The sequence below is a fragment of the Vitis vinifera genome, chromosome 8 (genome assembly GCF_030704535.1).
Source record: "Vitis vinifera cultivar Pinot Noir 40024 chromosome 8, ASM3070453v1".
NCBI classification, from domain to species: Eukaryota; Viridiplantae; Streptophyta; class Magnoliopsida; order Vitales; family Vitaceae; genus Vitis; species Vitis vinifera.
Window position 1 is genome coordinate 4,513,533 of NC_081812.1, and position 22,942 is coordinate 4,536,474.

The window sequence follows — 22,942 nt, forward strand, 5'->3', positions numbered from 1 at the left end:
ACGATCAGAGGAGCCAACTGGGGCAGGGGGCAGGGGGCAGGGGGCAGGGGGCAGTGGGGCAGTGAGGCAGCTGCCCAATGCAAATGACCTCTTACAAGCAGGGACTCCAACCCTAGTTTTGACCCAAAATGGAACATTTAAAAAAAAAACAATTCGTAAAGCACATGTGTTTTCAAAATAATGTGCAATTTAATGCACTTGTACATAAGTTGTTATATGATAAAATTATAATTTTATTTTTTAAAAACAATCAAAATTATAGACATCAACCACGGTTCTAACTTTAATTTTAAAATCGTAATTGATGACTACAACTTCAACTATTTTTAAAAGTAGTCAAAGTCGTAGTCAACAACTACGATTTTAACTTTAATTTTAAAACCGTAGTTGATGACTACGACTTTAACTTTAATTATATATATATAAAACTATGTTGTTTGATTTAAAATATTTAATTTTAATTTTTTTTAAATAAAAATATTATATTATTTTGATTTTATATTTATGAAAAATATGCGAGTGGTTTAATAAAAATATTTAACTTTAACTGATTTCATTATTTAAAAAATAGTAATATATGAAATTAAATAATTGATGTTTTTAATTTGATATAAAAATATTTTTATTTAATTTTATTAACATAATTGGCACTATAATCAATATAAATATAATTAGTTATAAATATACTATTTTATACCCTCATAATGAAGAATATAATATTATTTTATAACTTTGTGCAAAAATTAAAGCCAATTATGCATTTGTACAATATAGAATGACTTCAAGTGGGTAAATGATTGAAAAATTACTTAAATACAACAATTTATTTATTTTTTCATTTTTTTCCTTTCAAAATGGGATCAAAATGGAATGGAAAGACTTAAAATTTTAAACTTAAAATGCCAACCTAATAGAATTTGTTTTTCCACTTCTTAAAATATAGAATTTTAGATAGAAAATACTTTTGTTTTTCTAATCAATTCACTATTTAGTTTTATTGTTTTGGTAAATAGATGAAAATGTTTTTGGAATATTTTTGTAAATTCATTAAGAATAAGAAAAATGTTCCTTATTGGGTACTAACGGGAGTTTTTGGCAAAAATGATTTCTTTAAAACAAAAATTCATAAATTAATTTTATTTTCAAAATAATTTTCAAAGTAATGTGTGTCTTATTCATGTGGGTATTCACATCACAAAACCGTAATTGATAATCACGGTTTTTGAATTTTTTTTTTTTAAATAGTCAAAATAGTAGTCGATGATCATAAATTTAAATTTAAATTTAAACTTAAAACCAAGTTTTTAAGTTTAAATTTCAAATCATGCAAATTGTCAAGTTAGTAAGTAGTATTAGTTTAAGAATTATTTTGATTGGAGGTTTAGATTGTAAATTTTTTTTTAATGCATTATTTTTTCTATATCAATATAGTGTTGTTGTTGTATGTAACTAATTAGTTATAAATATAATTAGTTTAAATTTAAACCTAAAACCAATTTTTTAAATTGTCAGATTGGTATATGTAAGTGGTATATAATATCATATATATAAAAGTTCAACTTAAGTTTAAAATTTATCATATTTTCATTTAAAGATATAATAATTTGTTCATAATAAAAAAGTTAACAATATAATGCAAATGAAAATAAACACAAAAACTAAAAAACAATCCTTAATGAGTGCCACATGATGGGGTCTTCCTCTTTCGTTGTGGACGCCTACGATACAAAGACATCTTTGTTGAATCTATCTGTGCAAGCAGCCATGTCTCAATATGTATAGGTTGAGATGAAGTTGATGGAGGCAAGACTCAACATCTATGTGGACCACGGCGTTGCCTAGGTAGGCATACATTTAACTGTGTAACATGTATAAGGGTATGATGCATGGTAGTCTCTATAGGAAGAAGTGTAGGTGATGGTAAGGTGGTAGATGGTGGGGCAATCTCAAGTATAGTGATATCTGATATGGTAGTATCTAGGAAAAGTGATATAGGAGATGAAAAAATGACATTTGATGTAGTGGTAGGTGGTGCAATAACATTTGATATAATGGGCTCGAGGAGAAGAGATATAAGTGATGATGGTGAGGTGACAAGTGGTCTTTGAGAGAAGGTAGAGGTGATGGTAGATTACTAGATAGTAGGGTAGTCTTTGGTGTAATGGCATCAGGTATAGTGGCCTCTATAGGAAGAAATACAGGTGATAGTAGAGCGGTATCTGATATGACATGCTCTAAAAGAGAAGGTCTAGGTGAAGGTGATGGTAAAGGTGAAGGGGGAAGTGTGGAAGCCTCAAGTGCAAATGGGGTAGATGATGTGGATGGTGCTAACATGGTCTTAGGTGGATGCATAGATTGTTGAGGCTATCAACCAACTCGCCCACCATCTCGCCTACTACCTCTTCCTCGGCCTCGAATAGGTTGCATCCTAACTATAGTGGCTGACACAAGTGGTCTCATGGATTGGTCTGATGATGTAAGCGACCGACGGACTGAATGTATGCAATGCTCCTATCCAATAACATGCAAAATATCAATAGTAATCCGATGAATGTCACCTAATGCACTTGAAGTAAGCCCAACATATCAACTAGCAATCTTAACCATACCAATGATCTATAAAAAAAAAAGTAAAACAGAGGAAGATTATTTTTTATTAATTATAATTTAATAAACCATTTCTAAATTAAAAAATCTTACCAACAACTACGTAGCTACTACTGTACTATGATACTTCATTTGATCTCTATGGAAAGGGGGTGTGATCAAGCGTTGTGTAATACGTCGGTACCACTCCATATATGGATCATGAAACTGCATGACACCTGCCATAGGTGGTGCGTCACAATACGCTCCGCATGATTAGCCCATAAGGTAATATACTATGCATGGAATGTCCCCCAATCATACTTATGTCGTCCTCGCCTATCCATAGAATGAAGGTCTTGCTCTATGGAACAAGATGAAGGTATCCCTTGTTAGAGTCTAAACTATCACAACACTCACTCCAATCGATGCCACTCAACAATGTCAAAGTAGATAAGAGATGACATCGTCTGCCAAATCTCTTAGTCTGCTAAAGATATTGCTGGAAGATGGGCAACTAAGTCTCCCATGTAAGGCTCTCATAAAACTTGTTAAAATCAACATTTAACATTAATAATGTTAATGTTTATATGGTTAACAATAGCACATTATATCTTATATGTACCTGGTCATAGGTCTATGCATTTAATTGGTCTCGATAAAATGTCAACACACATTATGGGTTTTGAGCCTATGATAAAGGTACTCTCCACCTACATCCTAACGGATCAACTGGTAAACTCTCGTCTAACAATGCTTCATCCTATAATCCCTGGTCTTTATCCAATAATTCATGGTGTACCCTAATAGGACCCTCAACTGGTAAATCATCGGTTGTATCATGATTTAAATGTTGAGCTGCTGGAGGGGCTAGTGGTCGACCAAAATCAAGTTGACCCACGTGGAGTCTTTCCTAAGACCACAACTAGAAAAAATGTAACATTAAAATTTTACTTGAATTATAAACTTGAAGCAACTAGAAATTTTAATCTAATGTGAATAATTAATTATACTTGTAATAGTGTGACACATCCAATAATATCGATGGCACCATCCAAACTTGCTCAACACAACTCCCTATATAAGTGTGCTAATATTACACTGCCTCACCTATACATAGATGTCTGAGTTAACTCTTTAAGTAGTGGGAGAAAACACATATGGATGTGGGTACCCTTCTTGTCTGTAAATAATGATGAACCTATGAGTGCTAATATGAAAGCTTGTGCATACCACTCTAATGTGGCATCATCTGACGAAACACAACGTACTCTTGGTGTGCACTAATAGAGTACAAATTTGCAGCATGTTGTAAATATGCTTTTGAATTAAAAACTTGGCCAACCATGAACTCTCCACATGAGTTTCCAATATTAGTGTTCCCCCATGGGGTCCAGTCACTTGAAACGACATTACCAATGTTTTCTACATTTTCAAATTGCAAAGATGGTGCTGAGTGATGCTGAATAGGGAAAAACTCCATTAGGTCCTTAGGATTCGGGTTATTGAAATTTCACAACCTTCCCCATCCACAGAAACATATCTACCTTCTTCACTTTCCATTGCTTCATGAAGAGCTAAGAAAGATGAAACAACATTAACATTATTGTTTTCCTCATCCATGAATTCGAATACCCCATGGCCATCATGTTGAACATCTTCTGCTATTTCACTTTGATCATCACCTTCTTGGGATTCACATTCTTCTTCATCTTCATCTGCTTTACACTCATAAGTCATTGCAACTGGGGCACTACTAGGTCCACAACCATACTCAAATTCCTCAACATTATCATTTTCTCATGGTAATAAATGTGTGAAGTTACCCAATAATTGTCCTCTCACTCGTGGTTGTACTAGCACTTGTTCAATATAGAATTCAATTTCGTCCATTCCAAATGTGTTAACCAATTTTAATATTTGGGATAAACTATTATCATCCCATATTGGACAAGGGTGAAATCTATTTTCCTTTTTTAAAGGATACCTATAGTTAAAGACTAATTGAAATTTTTTTTTTTTTTTTTTTTGTCAATTCTAGTTCTCAAGTATATCATAGATAACAAGTGTTCATATGTTGAACTAACAGACACATCCAAAGGCACAATTACAACTTGATCCCCAACATACTTTACATCTGTTTCTGTCCTCTAACATTTTTCCTTTACAAAAGCAAATCACATGAACAATAGATTCAGATATGATTTACCTACAAAAAATACAATATCAACCAAATGGTTTAATAATCAATGAAAATAATAGCAAGTCTTTGTGTTTTGAACTTAACATACTTGTTTATTAAAATAATTACAAAAACACACATACAAGAATGTTCAAGAGAAATTGCATATACTATTTTAACATGTGGATACACAATTATATAATAAAACACCTTCTTACACATTAGGGGGAAAAATATAAATCACTCCATAATAATACATTTTTTATTTAAATAGTTATCTATGATACAAATATATTCATAGATAAATGTTTGATAAAATTTTTATTTAAAACTTAGATAGTGGGTTATAAATCAATAAATGTTTAGTTAAACCTAAAAGGCTAAACAATTACAAGAATCTCAAAATAAAATAAAAAATGATCCACCAATAATTTTTTTTTTTTGGATAAAATATCATATATTAAAAATAAAATTAAATGTTATCAACCATTAAATAAGATATAATTTAAATAATTATGTTGTTATTCAAAAATCACTTGATATTTTATTAAACCTAAAAGTCAAAAAAAAAAAAAATCTCAAAATCAAATAAAAGATAACTCACCACAAAAAATATATTAATAAAATATCAAATACTCAATTATAGAAAAAAAAATCATATATATATATATATAAACATTATTTGCATATTAAAAATGAAAAAAATAAACATTTTATAAATCTATTTAATATTAATTTTAATTATAGAAAAAAATCATTTATAAATTAATTTTATTTTTAATTTATAAATCTATTGAATATTAATTTTGATTTTAATAAAATTGATGCCAATAGGATGACCCTTCTCAAATCAGCCACCAATTATCAAAGGTAGACTTGTAACCTTATTGGTATACTTGAGGTGAAATTGTGCTTTCCTTTTACCTAGTTGAAACAACTCAGTAATTTCTTTTGTTCTTGTTGTGGATTCAACCAGTTGGTACAAGGTAATTCTAGGATCATGTGTGTGGCCTTGCAACAAATCCAGACACAAACTCAAGTGACCCTTGTAACTACTCGACTATCTTGTCTTCTCATAGTTTTGCTCATTATTTTATTTTAGCTTCAATTTTTTTGTTTATTTGACCATGCATCCGTGATTTTTTCTAGAATTTATAGGACATCAAAGGCAAAGTTAACTTGGGTGTTACTAAAAAATCTTTGTCTATGGATCCATCAATTTATGGGTTAGCAATTTTGCAATCAAAATTATGACTAGGTGGTGCATGTAACATTGCCTCACCCTACATAAGAACCAAGAAATATTTTTATATGGACATATTTTTTGTGTAACTATGAACAGAATAATGACTAATGTTATTTCCTCTTTTGCAAAGACCATATGGGTCCATAGTGGAATAACATAGAATAAATTGGGCGCCTTCTATTTTTGGTTGAGACAAATGGCAACAACTAAAAGTAAATATAAGAGGAAGGTTAATTGCCTTGATCTAAAGCTTGAAAATCTTGTATGACAGTTTCAAGATTGTTTATGGCTTTTTCTTAGGAGGTTTTCTAGTCACTTATATGTGTTTAATGGCCTTAATATAGTCTCATAGTTGCTTTTATGTTCTAAATCTTGTCAGTACTAGGTTTTATGTATTTAATACATTCTCATAGTTGCTTTTATCTTCTAAATCTTGCCAATTTTCATATGTCTCACCCATGAACATTGCTAGCTTATTAAGAACCTAACAAATAATTAAAGATAAGGTCTCCAACTTATGGTTACAGCAAATCAAATCCCAAGAATAGCCAAGTAGAGTCTAAATCAAGTAGAGATGAAGTATTGAAAATTTTAAAACTATTTAGTTTGAGACTCTTTAAAGGATGCAAATAATGCCTTAAATCTCTGGACCAGAATTTACCCATGATGACTTTGTTTTAATCCTCATAACTTTTCTCTTTCTAGCTTTATTTCCCACCACTGGATCATATTCATGAATTTTAAGGTTAACCAAATAACATGGAATTTGAAACCCACCCAGTAAGTAAAAGATCAGAATACTCAGGACTACTAGTGCAACCCATCAGTTCTATTTTATTATAGAGGAATGGGTCCATGAAGTGACTCACATTGTAGAGAAAATTATGGGGCCTGTTTGGTTGCTGTTTTTAAAAACTGTTCTGGAAAACAGTTTTTGAGAACAATTTTTAAGAACAGTTTTTGGTGTTTTTAGAAAAAAAATTGTGTTTGGGAACTGAATTTTGAAAAACAGTTTTTGTTCTCAAAAACAAAAAAAACATGTTTGGCTTAGTTAATAAAAAAACATGTTTGAAAGATGTTTTTTTTTTCTTTTTCAATTAATAAAATATTTTCTTCAAGTAACTTTATATTATAAATTTATAAATATTTTTAAATACACATTTCATTTAAATTTTAAAAATTATTTAATTTTAAATTTTTTATATAAGTTGATAAATTATTAAAAATAAAATAAAATATGATGTATGTATTTCACATGGGTCTTTTGTCCATCCTACTTTTACAATTATAAATTAAATTTATAAGCAATATTTAATCATTAGAAATTAAAACAAACATCACATAACACTAATGAGAACTAGTTAAGTTAACAAATATATATAAATTCTAACAGAACACTAAAGTGTTGACAAATATTTAAAATTAAAAATAAGACAAGTCATGGATTGACATTAATATAATTTGCCCACATCACTTCAGCAATTTGATCTCTACAAGCTGCCATAGCTGCTGCACTCTCATATGATAAATCAATTGAATGGTTTCTGCTACTTGTGCTCTCTTCTTCACCTTCGATTGAAAGGTCTTCTACCTCATATTCTCTAAACAATTGATCATTTTGAGTTGATAGACGAATCCAATTATGAAGGGTACAACATGCAACAACAATTGATGGTTGCCTACTTGGCGCTTATAACAAGGCATCATCCTTAATATTGGAAATTGGGTCTTTAAAACACCAAAACATCTTTCAATAATATTCCGAAGAAATGAATGTCTATAATTAAAAAGTTCTTTATACCTGATAGGTTGATTACGTCTACCCCGATATTCTTGTAAATGATACCGCTCACCTCGATATGGTGGCAAAAATCTAGATATACAAGGATAACCAGAATCAACTACATAATATTTTCCTTCACTTGGCCAAGGAAAATTGACTTCTGGTCTAGTCAATGCATCTAAAAAGACACGTGCATCGTTTGCTATTCCTTCCCAACCAGCATAAACAAATGTAAACATCATGTCAAAATTACATGCACACATAACATTTTGTGTTATAACTGTTTTTCTACCTCTAAAACTGGTTTGTCTATCAGCTGGGACCCATGCACTAATATGAGTGCCATCAATTGCACCAATACAGTCCTACAACAACAAACATTTATTATTATTAAGGAAATAAATTAAATAATCGTCATGAAATTCACATTTATAAATATTTTTTTATAAACTCTTACCTTAAACCATGGAAAATATTTAGGATTACTAGCAACATATGAAGACACCTCATTGGTCATATTGTTAGGACATATGAGAATTTTGCCAAGTCGACATAATGCACGTCTAACTTCTTTAAAGTGTCGAGCGACAGTCTCTGTGGAGTGTTGAAAACGGTATGCTACAACCCTCATTCTCACATTATGTCCTACGATTAGTAAGAACATAGCCACTGCCTCTTCAACTGTGACAAATCGTGTATCCTGTAAGTTTTCATGTCTCTTAAGATGATCACAAAGGTTCATAAATGTTTCTTTATCCATCCGAAATAGTTCATAGCATGTCTGAGGATGACCTTCTATCATATCTCTTACAAATTGTGCACCACTTAACATTGATGTCCTTTGAGGTGTCTTGCATAAAAATATTTCCTCATACTCATTCATAATGTGAGCAATAAAAATTTCATCTAAATCATCACCCTCTTCAGAAGATGAAGTTGACTCATATAGTTCACCACTGCTTGTGTTATTATCATCCATTGGTTACTACATAAAACAAATGAACTCACAATATAAAATAACACGAAATGAATATTAAAGTAGTTATAATATAAGTTTCATAACCATAAATAACATCCATACAATGACAAACTAAAGAGCATGGTAAAAGATTCTAACCAAAAGATAAATAGTACATATTACAATGTCATCATAATAGTTATGCATCCAAACATTCACATTTAAAGTCTATCAAGCCATGCCATTTTCCTCTCATCAGGCATATTCATAAATATCTCTCTCCAATCCGGCACTGTGAATTTCTCAACAGCTTTTAAATATTTGTCATTATCTAACAGTTCAATGGTTTGTAAGGCTGCCATGCACCTTGTTATGCTAAAATCAGTGGTACCTCCACTAGTAGCTTCACTACTAGTTCCACTCTTATATCTGTCCACTCTAGCCAATAATGCCTCAGTTCTAGCTCGAGATGTTTCTGTTCTAGCCTTTGATGCCTCAACCCAAGCTTTCAAAGCATCTCCCATTTGACTTAATCTGGATTCTTTCTTACCTTTACGCTCTAATAGAGAATCAGTTACACGCTTTCCAGAACGGGTGGTCACTCCTCCTGCCATTTCTGGTTGTGGAGGATCATCAGGGATCTCAGTATCTACATCCACATGCACTCCACCATGTTCCAAATTGTCATCCATCTCATCTTCATCATCAGTGTTTGGTGGATCTTGGGTGGAAGAGTAGTGGAGGGCATTGGTTGCTGTTGATGGATTAAAGATCAATCCCAACAAGTTGTAGTTTGGGCATCCCTTTGAGTGGAATCTTTTTGCATTTGGGTGTGCCTAATAGAAGGAAAAAAAAAAATTCACTCTTAGTGTTTACCAAATATTTAAATTAAAAAGTAATTAGTTTAAAAGTTATTTTTACCCGAATGTAATTTTGCCAGGTTTCCTCTAGAGCATGCACTGTGTTAGTTTCAGCATCTCAACCAAATCCAGTATGCTTTAAAAGATCAGAGAACTCACGGCGCATTGCACGTAGTCTATTAAACTTTTGTTTAAGCTGCTTCAAGTTGAAATTTCTTTTCCCTTGACTATTGACCTCAAGTAAGATCCTTCTCCATGTGTTGGTATTAAATGTACCACTATCCATGTTACCTTTATTAACTTCATTTACCATGATGTCAATAAAGATTTTCTCTATATTACCTCTCCATGTTCCTGCATCCTCAACATCTGTTATCTTAGTTGTCATCTGTACAATCCCATCACAAATAAGAACTCTATGAGAAGACAACTTTTAAAACCACCAATAGAACTTAAGGCTATGTTTAAATGAGAATTAAGATTGTTGACGTATAGTGTAGTGTATAAAAATATGAAAGAAAAATAAATAAAAATAAAAATAGATTTGATATTAATTAGATTTTAAAGACTTTTTTTTTAGTTTTTATAAAATTTGAAACAAAAATTGGGGGAAAAAAAAATGAAAGAAAAGTAAGTTTGATTAATTTTATATTTGATTAATTTTAAAATTAAAATATTTTTTTATATATTTTAAAAATAAATCAAACATGATAAAATCATTTTTATTATTTTTTATTGATTTAATATTTAATTTTATTAAAAATTATAGTATATTCTATTAAGATGAGATAAAAAATTTAAAAAGAATTAATTTAATATTTATAACTAATCTAAATAAAATAAATAAGACATCAAAATAATTTAATATTTTAAAAAGTTTGATTTCAATAATTTTGATTTCAATAATGTTAAAAAATTAATTTTTTAATGTTTGATTTACTACAAAAATATACAATTAAAATTAATTAAAATTTATATATTTTAAATTATATAATCATATGAAAAAATAAAAATAAGTTTGAAGTAGTATATAGAAAATAATTTAATAATTTTGATTTTATTTTTTACTTTATTATAATTTTTTAATTATTTTTGCTTTCATGAAATCGGAAAGTGGGAAGAAGGGAAGAAGTAGCTTTGCTTGGGCACCATAGCATTTCTAAATCAGACAAGTATACAAACAAGCAACAAAAAAATAGGAAAAATGGATTATGAAGGATGTTTGGTGAGGTGTGGGAATTTGGAATTTATAAAGGGTAGGTTCAAAGTTCAAACACGTGGAGGGTACTGTTGCTTCACGCTGCATTCAACCCCCAACTCTTAAGGTCTGTTTGTTTAGTGCAGCATCCAAACAGGCCCAAAGAGTAGAGGTTAACCGGGCTTTGGAGTCTGGATGAGAGAGAGGAAGAGCAGATCAATAGAGAGAAAAGGTTCTTGGTGATTCAACACCTCATCCTCTTTTGATTCTCTTTATTTTTTCCATTTTCCTTGAGGTATTTCACCTGTCAAGACTCAAGCTTGGATTTTCCCGTTTGATTTCCATGTCTTTAAGTAAGGTTTTTGTTTTTTTTTTTAATAGAACAACTCAACAAAAATCAAAACGGGAAAAAATCAGGAATTTTTGGGCTTATTTTCATTCTCGTTCCCCACTTTTCTCAGCATCCAAACAGGAAAATATAAATGAAAAAAAAAAAACTAAAAGGTGATAAAAAAAAGCTCAGATCTCATTCTATTTTCATTCTCATTTCCTACTTTTCTCAGCATCCAAACAGGAAAATATAAACGGGAAAAAAAGAAACTAACAGCAGGTGATAAAAAAAAAAATTCGAATAACATAACTGATATCTTTTTATCAGATCTAACATTTCCCTCAACAAATATTGCCAAAAAAAACCTATTTTATTAGATCTATAAAAAATAACTTCAACATCTGTGGAAATTACCTTTGTTTCTTGCTGGAGATGTCGCGACTGTGCTGGAGAAGAGGCGACGCGACTGTGCTGGAGAGAGATGAGAACGGGAAGAAAAAAAAAAACACGGAGAACAGATGTGTTTTTTGTTCTTTAATTTTGTTCTATAAACAGTACAAAAACGGGGAAAACAACATTTTGTTGTTCTCTAAATAGTGCCATTTTGAGAACACGGGGAACAACAAAAACAAAAATGACTCTCTCAACCAAACAAGTTTTTGGTGTTTTTTGTTTTCAAGAACAGAAAACAGTTCTTGAAAACACTAAACAAACAGGCCCCTGATCTTTTTTTTTTTAGAGTTCTACCATACCTAAATGATAGGTCAACATGCACGCTTTAACATTACTTTCCTCTATTTTCTAGGCAACCAAACATTCCCAAAATTTGGAGAATGATGTAGAAACTAAAAACAACCTCACACCTTCAATCTCCTAGCTTAAGATAAAGTCATATTCATTGACACTTGAAAAGTGGAGTACTTTAATTTTTTCTGTTCCTATAGCAAAAATTAGCTCTCGTCCCCTTCATTTTTGGAGTTTGTAACTATGGTCTCCTCCATTTTTTTAGTTCTTAACAGTGGTCTCCTCCATTTTTGGAGTTCTTAACAGTGGTCCTCTCCATTTTTGGTATCTTTAACAAAAATAATTCATGGTGCCCCCATTCCATATTCATTTTCTTTACCAAAACAAAACCTTTTTCTTTCTGCCAAGCTCACAATGAAAATAAAATAAAAAACCAAACACATCTTTACCAAGCTCAAGATGAAAATAAAGTTAGAAACCAAACATATCTACAACAACAAACTAAAATACGTGAAAACCAAATAGATTTACAAAAAAAAAATTCAAAATTTATATAAATTGAAAAACTCATAAATCTTACTTGACCAATGACGGAACAAGATGAAAATTTGAAAAATATTGAATTTGAGCCAAGGATGAACCAAAGACAACCAGATGCAATGGGAGAGAACAGAAATGACGAATAAGAAGGCAAAACCCTAAAGGTAAGAAACCTAATCAAAAAAAGAAAGGAACTGAAAAAGATTCAAAACTATAGTTACCAACTATGGTTTTGATTGATTGAAAAAAAATTCAAAACCGTAATTGGTGACTATGGTTTCTTGACCTAGACTCCTCCGTGGCATAGACGCACTAGATTGGGCATTATTTTGGAAATCGATTTACTTTTTTTTTTTTTTTAAATATCCTATTTTGGGTCAAAACCATGGAGGAAAATATCGTGTATCGAAGGGTTTCGACACGATATATCATGGAGAAATATCGGTCCGGCGATATTTTGGTATTTATCGTGAGAAATCGCCGATTTCTCGCGATATATCGGTGATTTGGCGATAAATAGGCTATTTCTCGCGATATATCGCGTGGTCAACGCGGGTCAGACCCGCTACAGTGCCTGTCAACGTGCTACAGTGCCTCCATTTTCTTGGAGTTGAGAGGATTTGAACCCCAAACCATACCACCTGGGCTAAGTTGCCCTTTGATATATAATATGCAACAACTATATATATACTTAAATTCATTATATAAAGAAAATATAAGAATATTTTAAATAGCAAATTAATTATAATTATTTTATAATTAAATGCAAAGTCTTTTAATTAATTACCAAAAATATAAAAATTATATAATTTTCTTCATAATGTTTTTAATATCATTAATAATTAATTAAATATTAAAAAATTATATATATATATATATATATATATATATATATATATATATATATATATATATATATATATCATTATTTATTTTATATTGTTTAATTAGTATGTTTGCAATATGGATGATTTAATGTTATTTTTACATTCAATTGTAATTAATTTTTATATTTTTATTGAATTAACTTAGGTTAATTTGATTATTTGATTATTTAATTATAAATTGATATGTTTATTTTAGATGATTATTTGTGATTTATTTTCACATTTAGAATTAAATTAAACTAGTTAACTTAGCTAAATTATTTAATTAATTTAATTAACATGCTAAATTATTTAATTAATTTAATTAACATGAAATAATATATTTTGAATATGAAATATGTTTATTTAATGAATTTAATGTGTACAAATTATTGATATTTAATGAAATGAAATATTTTATGTGACTGAGAACAATTACAAAATTAACATTTCTTATAGATCGACATGATGTAATTACATCTATTATCGCAAATTATATTATATATATATATATATATATATATATATATATATATCAAATTTTTCAATAAAACAACTTTAAAATGTCAATTATACTTCTAATTATATTATTATGAGGTTTTTCTTGCATTTCCATGAGTTTTTAACAATTTTAAGTCTACCGATATTTTTTTCCAGAATATCCGCCGATATATCTCCGATATATCCGTAAAATCGAAGTACCGATATATCCGTGATTACCGATATTTTCTTCCATGGTCAAAACTCCTCCAACCTGCGATAGTCTCGATCCCTAAACCAGTTAGACAACTAGACTGTTGGGCTAAGGTCCAAATTTACCTTTAGTTAACAAAGTTTGCACATGTGGTAAATATGTTAAAAAAAAAAAAAACCTTTACCACACTTCATGTTTAAAACACCATTTCTAGGTGGGAAATGGAAAGATAAATCAGAAGCGTAGGAGAGTGGAAAGAAAGACGAGGAAAAAAATGTAAATTTTATTTTAATTATATATTTCATAAATTTTATTGAAATATTTTATAAATAAATCTTAAATTTATGATTTGGTAATTTTTTATAATATATTATTATTAATAATTACTAGTATTTAGTATTAAATTTATTATTGAAAATAAATGAAATTCGTTGTTGAAATTTCATGTTAATATCATATCCTTTAGTATATATAATTTTTTTACTATGTTATGATGAAGAATATTTTGGAATATATTTTTTTTGGAATTTTTATTGAGATTTTCAATTTTTTTTTTTATGGAATGAAATATATTTTTGTTGAAATATGAATTGACATTTTACATTTTTTATTTATATTAGATTAATACTATAAGAGTTTGTTTGTGGAATGAAATATATTTTTATTAGAATTTGTTTTGGCATTTATCTTTGTATTTATACTAATATTACGTTCTTAGTTTATATAATTTTGTATAATATAATAATAAATATGTAAAAATAAAATTGCATTTAAAGAACACATTGTGTGAAAAGCTTATTATTAAATATATTGTTGTTGGAATGTTATTAATATATTGCTAAAATTTGTTGGTGAAATTCATTAGTCAATGTTTATTTAAATGTTGAATGGTTATGAAAATAAATAATACATTAACAAGTTTTTATTTTTTATTTTTTTAATGTTATTATTTTTTAAGCTTAACAATATCATTAATTATATATAAATCAAATACTGAAACTACTATAGAGAAATATTTTAAAAGAAAATCAAAATTCGAATTGTCAAGCCCTTCAAAAGGAAATAATAAAGATTTGAAACAAAGTTTAATTGAAATCTACTTAGAGGATCGTTTTGTATAGAATCATGAATATCTCCATTCCTATCACAAGTAGACATGGCAACGAGGTGGGTTTGGGACAAGTCACTCCCATCTCAACCCCGCCCCATTTATTCAAAATAATTCTCATCCCTATCTCATTAAAAAAATTAAAAGGGGCGGGGTGAGTATGGGAAATTCTCATACTCGCCCTACCCTGCTTCGTTTAATTTTTTTTTTTTAATTTTTTGAATTTTTTTAAAATTATTTTTATTTTATAATTACATTAAAATAAATATATTTTATAAATAATTAAAATATTATATTTTTATAACTTATTTTATTAAATACTATTTTATTATTATTATTATTATTATTATTATTAATTTATGTACTAAAATTTGGAAAATATAAATTAAATTAAATTAATTTTATATATAATCAAGACGGTGCGAGTTGGGACAAGGCAATACTTGAAATTGCCCTATATTCGTCCGGGTTTTAAAAAAATATCAAACCCATCTCAAACTCATTTGTTTTAATTTCAAATTCATCCCATTAGGGGCAAGGTCGGGCAGGTACCAAAAAAACTTACTCCATTGCCATCCCTAATCACAAGCTTAGGTTAGATGCATGAAATTTCTCCCAAGCCTCTAGATCCTAAGCAAAGGAAGCAAAAAGTAACATTTTTAACAATAAAAGGATCTAGATGTGTGCAATAGAAAACATTACCATTGATTTGGATATTCTCAAATCAATTCCTTTTGATGAAGATGTGAATTGAAGTAGTTAGAAACCTTATAAACCTATGATATTTTGTCTGGTGACTCACTTAATCTAGCTTAAAAAGGGTCTTAATTGATTAATTAACCCAACAAGATTGTCCAATTAATCAATTAGCCCAATTTAGATATATTTTTACCAACCTCTATGCAACTTTGCATAATTACCAAAACCCTACTGCACATAAGCAAACCTAGAGCTTATCAACCCTCATAAACCATGTCATCAAGCTATATGAGCTTGAACGGGGACCATTGGACCCATATGATAGTATTGGCTCTCTTAGAATCTAATTTTGAAGTTGATTCAACATCCCATTATAGAGAATCAACTACACTCCAATGCCTATGTAAATAACAAAGAAACGAAGCTTGAGTCCATGACCTACTACCATTACATTTAGACTCTTTATGAACTAGTGCTCGTAATCTAATAAGGTAGTGTTATCACCTATCAAGATTATCTTTTCAATCCTTGAGTTACAAAATCCTTTTTATTATGATCAATTTACATGCTCTAACTTCAAGGAGCATATGTTAAATTTTACTAAGTGCAATGCTATAGTGATAGTCTTTTAAATTACATGTCCTTTGAATCACCTAAGGGGACACACTCTCTCAATACCATTAGATATCTGTAGAGAATCTTGAGTCTCTTTATTTCCTATTCCCGGATTAGGTTAGATGAATGCAAATCTTCCTAGGCTTTTTTAAATCCTATCCATAGAGAAAAACATGCATTTTAAAACACTACTAGGATTCAAATTTTAAGATCAATGTGCTCACCTTAGATTTTAGGAACAACCAAATCTATTTTGTTTGGAGAAGATGAAGCCTAAAGTATCCGAAGGTTTCATACACCCAAGATTTTCCACCCGATAACTCTAACTTGATATTGGCACTCCAAATATGAGTGTTTGTGGAGGCAATGACTTTTTTTTTTTTTCTTTCTTTGACATATGGAAAATGACTCTCTTGAAAACCCAAGCTCCTAAAGGGGTATTTATAGGATTCCTTAACTAGGCTTAAGCGACTTAAGTCCATTAAGGGCTTAGGTCACTTAATTTAACCCAAAATGGGTCTCAATTGATTAATTAACCTCTCAGGGTCTTTTAATTAATCAATTATCCTAATCTAGAGACTATTGAGATTAAGCCCCTAAAAACAAGATATAATGTAACAAAGTTAGACTTAACTATCTTTTTGCTATCCTTTTCGTGGATTGATATTGATTTGAGCATTCAACCCACATATCTTACATTGTACATGACTTGAGCGCGTTAGAAATTGCATAGAAGATACAAGTCATGGGTTCCTTGTACGTAGATAAATTTGTCCACAATTAATCATGGGTTTAGACAATCTAATAGAAAATGTAGTGCATACCTCCTAATTAGATGGATGACTTGTCTTAATTGTCGAGATGAATTTCTCATGTTAAGTGCACTAGTGTATGTGACACACACTAGACATGTCCTACGGTGGATCATGATGCAAAGCTATCAATTGTCATGATTCATCAAGCAATTATATTGCATAAACTTTCAACCTTGAGAAGATATTGAGTCTGTGTCAAAATCAATAGGAGGCTTTGACCTATGGGTGAGATCCTAAAGTGATCATATATACCTATAGATTGGGTCACTATTGATAGAGGTTGTTGGCAACAAGTATTCTCAATAAAGGTACCATGATATCTTATATCATCTCTCCTCTAAAAAGATGAAGCTTGTTTTTCTTATTATGTCGCATCTCTAACCATTTAAGACTTCACCTTTTCCTCTTAAGGCTCTACATTTCTTCTCTCAAGACTTCAATTTTTTCCCTCAAGACTTCCAATGTTTGTCTTCTAATCTCCAAAAAAATTCCTATGCATGTCTTTTCATCCTAATGGTAGTCATGTATATCACCTTTCATTCCTTCTCCAATCTCTAATGTTGTCTTTATTTCTTTATAACATCTTCAACTATTTTTTTTCTCAATTAATGGTAGTTGCACCCTCTCTTTCCAAAGTCTCAATGCTTAAAGAAATGTTCTTATTGTCATGAATCTCCTAATCCTCAAAAACTCAATCCATGAATCATAATCCAATATGACAGTCGTGTCTTAGAGAGTCTTACTTTTCCTAAAAATCTATGTGTGAAATCTCTCATCTCAAAATCTAATGACGTCTTCCTATATAGAGTTCCTTTATGGCAACCTTTTCTTTATTAAACTCTTAACCTCTTCTTATTTGTTCACCAAAAGAATCTTATCTTTCTTAAAATCTCCATCCGTGAATAAACTCTTCATTTTTATTTAAGGCAATTGTGTGTCTTCCTATGAGAGTTTTCCTTCCTCAATCGCCAATGATGTCAATCTAAAGAAAGTCCACATTCTCCCCAAAGTTTCCAATGTCGTGCATCGCAAAGAATCCTTCTTTTCCTAAAATCCCCTCATGTCATGATGCTCTATCTTCCCCAAATCAAATTACTTTCCTTATCATCCTCTTCGTACGAATGTGCATACCTTAAAAGAGTCTATAAAATCTCATAGTTTCCAAATTTGTCCTTCTATGGTCTTGTGTCTCCTTCCAAGAGTCCACTAAAATTTCAAATTTTCCAAAATTTTCTGTCTATGGTTGTGCATTCTCTCAAGACTCCTAAATACTTTTCTGGCTTTCCCAAATAAGCCCTCATGCATATGTCATGTAAGGTGACATGAAATACTATCTTAAAGTGCACATAAATGGAATGAATTAAGAATGCATCTAGTTAAACTATCCTAAAGTGGACCTAAATGGAATGAACTAAAAATGCATCTAGATGAACTATCTTAAAATACAATTAAATTGAAGTATAACTAAGAATTTTCCTAAAATGTACCTAAATGAAATGCCCTAAGAATGCATATAGATGAATTATCCTAAAATGCAATTAAGTGAGTTAGACTAAGTGAAATAAACTTAAAATCAAACTAAGTGAACTAAACCAAGGTTTGAAATGTCATGCTATATCGGAAAAATATCGTTGATGTTTCAGGTATCAGACAACACTGACATGATATCACCACAAATATTTTGTTCACCCGAAATTTTGAGTTTTTTTGGTCAATAGATCAACAATATACTAAAATCACATTGATTTTTCGATTTTATCGACGATATTTTTGGTGACACATCACATTGTTTTCAATATTGGATTTAATGCTAAAAATAGTTATCCCCGTACACATGGCCCATTGTTGGCAATTAGCCCACCTAGACCACCTTCACATGCCAATAGAAGAGGTAACACCTATTAAATAGACAATATTTTTCTTTTCCACTTCCAATGTGGGATTGTTGTTAACATTTACACTAAAAAATATTACTTCAGCAAGACCACAAATGTAGAGCCCGAACTCAGGTCCTTGAATAGACCAAGGATAGCCCATATCATTGAGCCACCATGTCATATGGTTTTAATAAATGTTTTTAGAAACCGGACTTGTCATTGAATCAGAAAAGTTACCAGTTCACAATTCATTGGTTGGATTGACGGTTGAACCACAATCAAACCATTAACATCATAAATATATATTTTATATATAAATAAAATTATAAAAAAAATAAATTCTATCTAATTTTTTATAGTATCTGTTTTGTTTGTTGAGGTTTTTTCCCAATTTTTTTTTTTACCAATAGAAGTCATCATATATCATATCTCTAACACAATATAAGATGTTATACATTTATAATGTTAATTAACCCAATATTTATCAAACCATTGCTACCCTACATCCCTATATGAGCAATAAACCAACAATGACCAAATTATCAAAGAATTGTTAACACGTTATCCATAATACAAATGTTAAACACAATACTTAAATAGTTGCTCAAAATATAACATGTCAACATTTGAGTATTCATGAAGAATTTTTCATATTAATAAATATAAAATCCATGTCTTCATTCATTTTGAAAATTGGGATATGGAGATTCAAAATGAGCATTTGGAAAACCAAAGTTCTCCAAACCAACTCCTTTTAGAGCCACACTACCACCATCCTTGCCATTTACACAAATATTGAATATGTATCAATAATAAATCATTTTTGAAGAAAAAAAATAGTAATTATTGAACTTTTATAAATTTACATATTCTACTAACCAATGTGAGCAGTTGAACTTGAACTTTCGACTTCATTTATTGGAATTGATCATTCTTCATATAAAAGATTTTCTAATTCTTCAACATCTAACTCTCCTGGCTCATCCTCATTAACTATCCTAAAATCGGTCTTATCAATGCACGCATTATCAATGGGGTTATAGGTCATTTTCTTGTTGTATAACCTAAAAAAGAAAAACATGTAATTATTCATAAATGTCAATGAAAAATTTTAATTCAAAACAACTAAGAAAGTATATATACTGATTTTTTTAGCCATAAATTGTAATGAACGTATACAAGATCCTTAAGTCTTTGATGTTCCAATCTATTCCTTTTTTTATATGTATACGTTCAAGCACACTCCAATTCCTCTCACATCTGGAAGACTATGAAGTTTGACTCAATATTTGAATGGTCAACTTTTGCAAATGTGTTGCACTATATCCAAGTAGCCTCTACCATTCATCTACTTACCATTTTCATATTAAAAAATAAGGGAAAAAACCATTAGCAAATTTAAAAATATAATAATCTATATTTTAAACTTAAAGCACACTAGTAAATATTAAATAGTAAGTAGGTAACTAATGAAAAAGAGCAAACACACTAATAAACTATCTTTTACCAGGTTGAAGTACTTCATGTGAAAAATAAGCAAAGCCTCTTCCAAAACTTTCCAATCAATCATGAAACAACTTCAATTCATTCATCGTTTAATTCTTGTCTTTCATAATTTTCTGATCAAGAACATCCATGGCACCTCTGATAACTTCTAGCCTATTACAAAAGTTTTCTCGATCATATTGGAAATATGGATTTAACCAATAAGTTGCTAAATGAATGTTTTTCTTTAGTTGTTCATCCCAACATTGCTTTACAATTGAGGTTTTTATAATCTTTTGTTGTGGTTAAATAATTTCTTAATGCCCAAACAAGCCTTATACATGCCTTCATACACATATCCCATCAAAGGCTTCTCATCACAATCAACAACACGCAATAAGAGCACAAGTGGAGCCATAAGATTCATAACTATCAAACAATCATGCAAAATTTGTTATCCAAAATGATAAAAACTACAACTCTACTTTTATTATCCCTTGAATATCTAGAGTCCACAAAAAACTTGCCAGTCATGTTTATGATCATGAAGACTCTTCAATGTAATGAATACAATAGCAAAGCAAGTTGCACCAGGTCGGAGAATCTCTATCCATCTTTCTTTTTTTCTCAATCAACTTAACAAGACAACATGATTATACACAAAAATTATCACATATGATGCATGTCTTACAAATTCAACAACATGGTTCATCTCACCAATATCCTTAAAGATCAAATTAAGACAATGAGCTACACAAGGTGACCAATTGATGTATTTATACTCTAAGAAATCAATCTCCCTACGACCACATAATTTGTTGCATTATCAATCACTACATGAACTACATTGGTGGACCAACCCATTCAATTACCTCATCAAATAGCTTAAACAATTAGTTGCATCTTTCACAATATTTGAAGCATCAACAAATTTCATAAACGGTATTCCTTGAGAACAATAAACAAGGAAGTTGATGAGTGTTCTTTGTTTGTTATCTGTCCAATTATCACCCATTATTGTACACCGAACTTTTACCCAAATTTCACTATAAAAGCTCACAAGTAACTAAATCTCCTTATTGGCATCCTTTAAAAGATTAACGTGCAATTAATGGTAAGTTAGACCCTTATATCCAAGACCAATTGCAGATATAACATCCAACATTGGCTTGAAGTAGAAGGAATTCACAGAATTAGTAGGAATACATGCATCATAAAAAAAATAGAAAAAAATCTTCCAACGACCATATCTGCTCTCCAAACAATTTTTTTCTTAGCTAATACACTCATAATAGAAATACTTATTCATTATTGATTTTTTTTTTCTTTTTCTACTACCAGTTGTCATAGGATTTTTCATTTCTTGAACCTCTTCTTCACATTTTGACATATTCCTTTCAAATTGTGACGCACTAGGACTATACAGATGTTCATATCGATAAGCTTCTTGGGTTGCATTCTTGGATTTCACAAACTCCTACAAGGAATTTTCCATTCGAAATCTAACATTAGGAGGAACTGATTTATATGGTTCAGTAGCCTTTTTCACTTCAGCAAGGTATTGTTTCATTATATGGATTTCCTACCTTTTGTAACTTTTTATAATACAAACAAACGAGAACTTTCCTTTTATTTGCATATCTTTCTTCAAAAACATGCTCCATGTAGGGTCGATTTTGCCTCTACTTGTTTGTGAATTAAAAGTTGAATCATGATTCCAAGATGCTATTAAGTTTGATTCCATTTTGATTTTCTATCAATTTGTAAACAAAAATAACAATTTTAATCACCATTCATCAATGAAAAAATATGTCATCAACGAACACATTAATTTAAAGAAACAAATAATCAACAATTTAAAAAATCAAAGAATTAAAGAATTTGAAATTTATTACAAAAATTTCTTTCAAAGTCGAAATTTTTTAATTTATTTAAATTATTTAAAAACGGAAACACAATGTTTGATTCATTAATTGTCTCCAAAAATTTATTTTAATTTCTAATGTTTTTAATGATTTTATTAATTTATTTAAATTCAAATTAGAAAATTTAAAAAATCAATATAAAATTAAAATATGCAATAAAATTATAAAATATTAAATATTAAAAATAAATAAGGAAAAGTTATGGTTTGGGCCGTTAATATCATAATATTATGAAATTGTAAACCCAAGTTTGCCAATTTCAAGTTTACAATGTTAAACCCAAAAATATTTTCGATTTTATACACTTTGGGTTGAGTTGTTTTTTAATGCCCAACATGCCCTCCTTCTTCTACCGGGTTAGTTTCCACACGTACAAAAAAATAAACAAATAAATAACAAAAAAAAAAAAAAAACCGTAATAGTAGGGGTT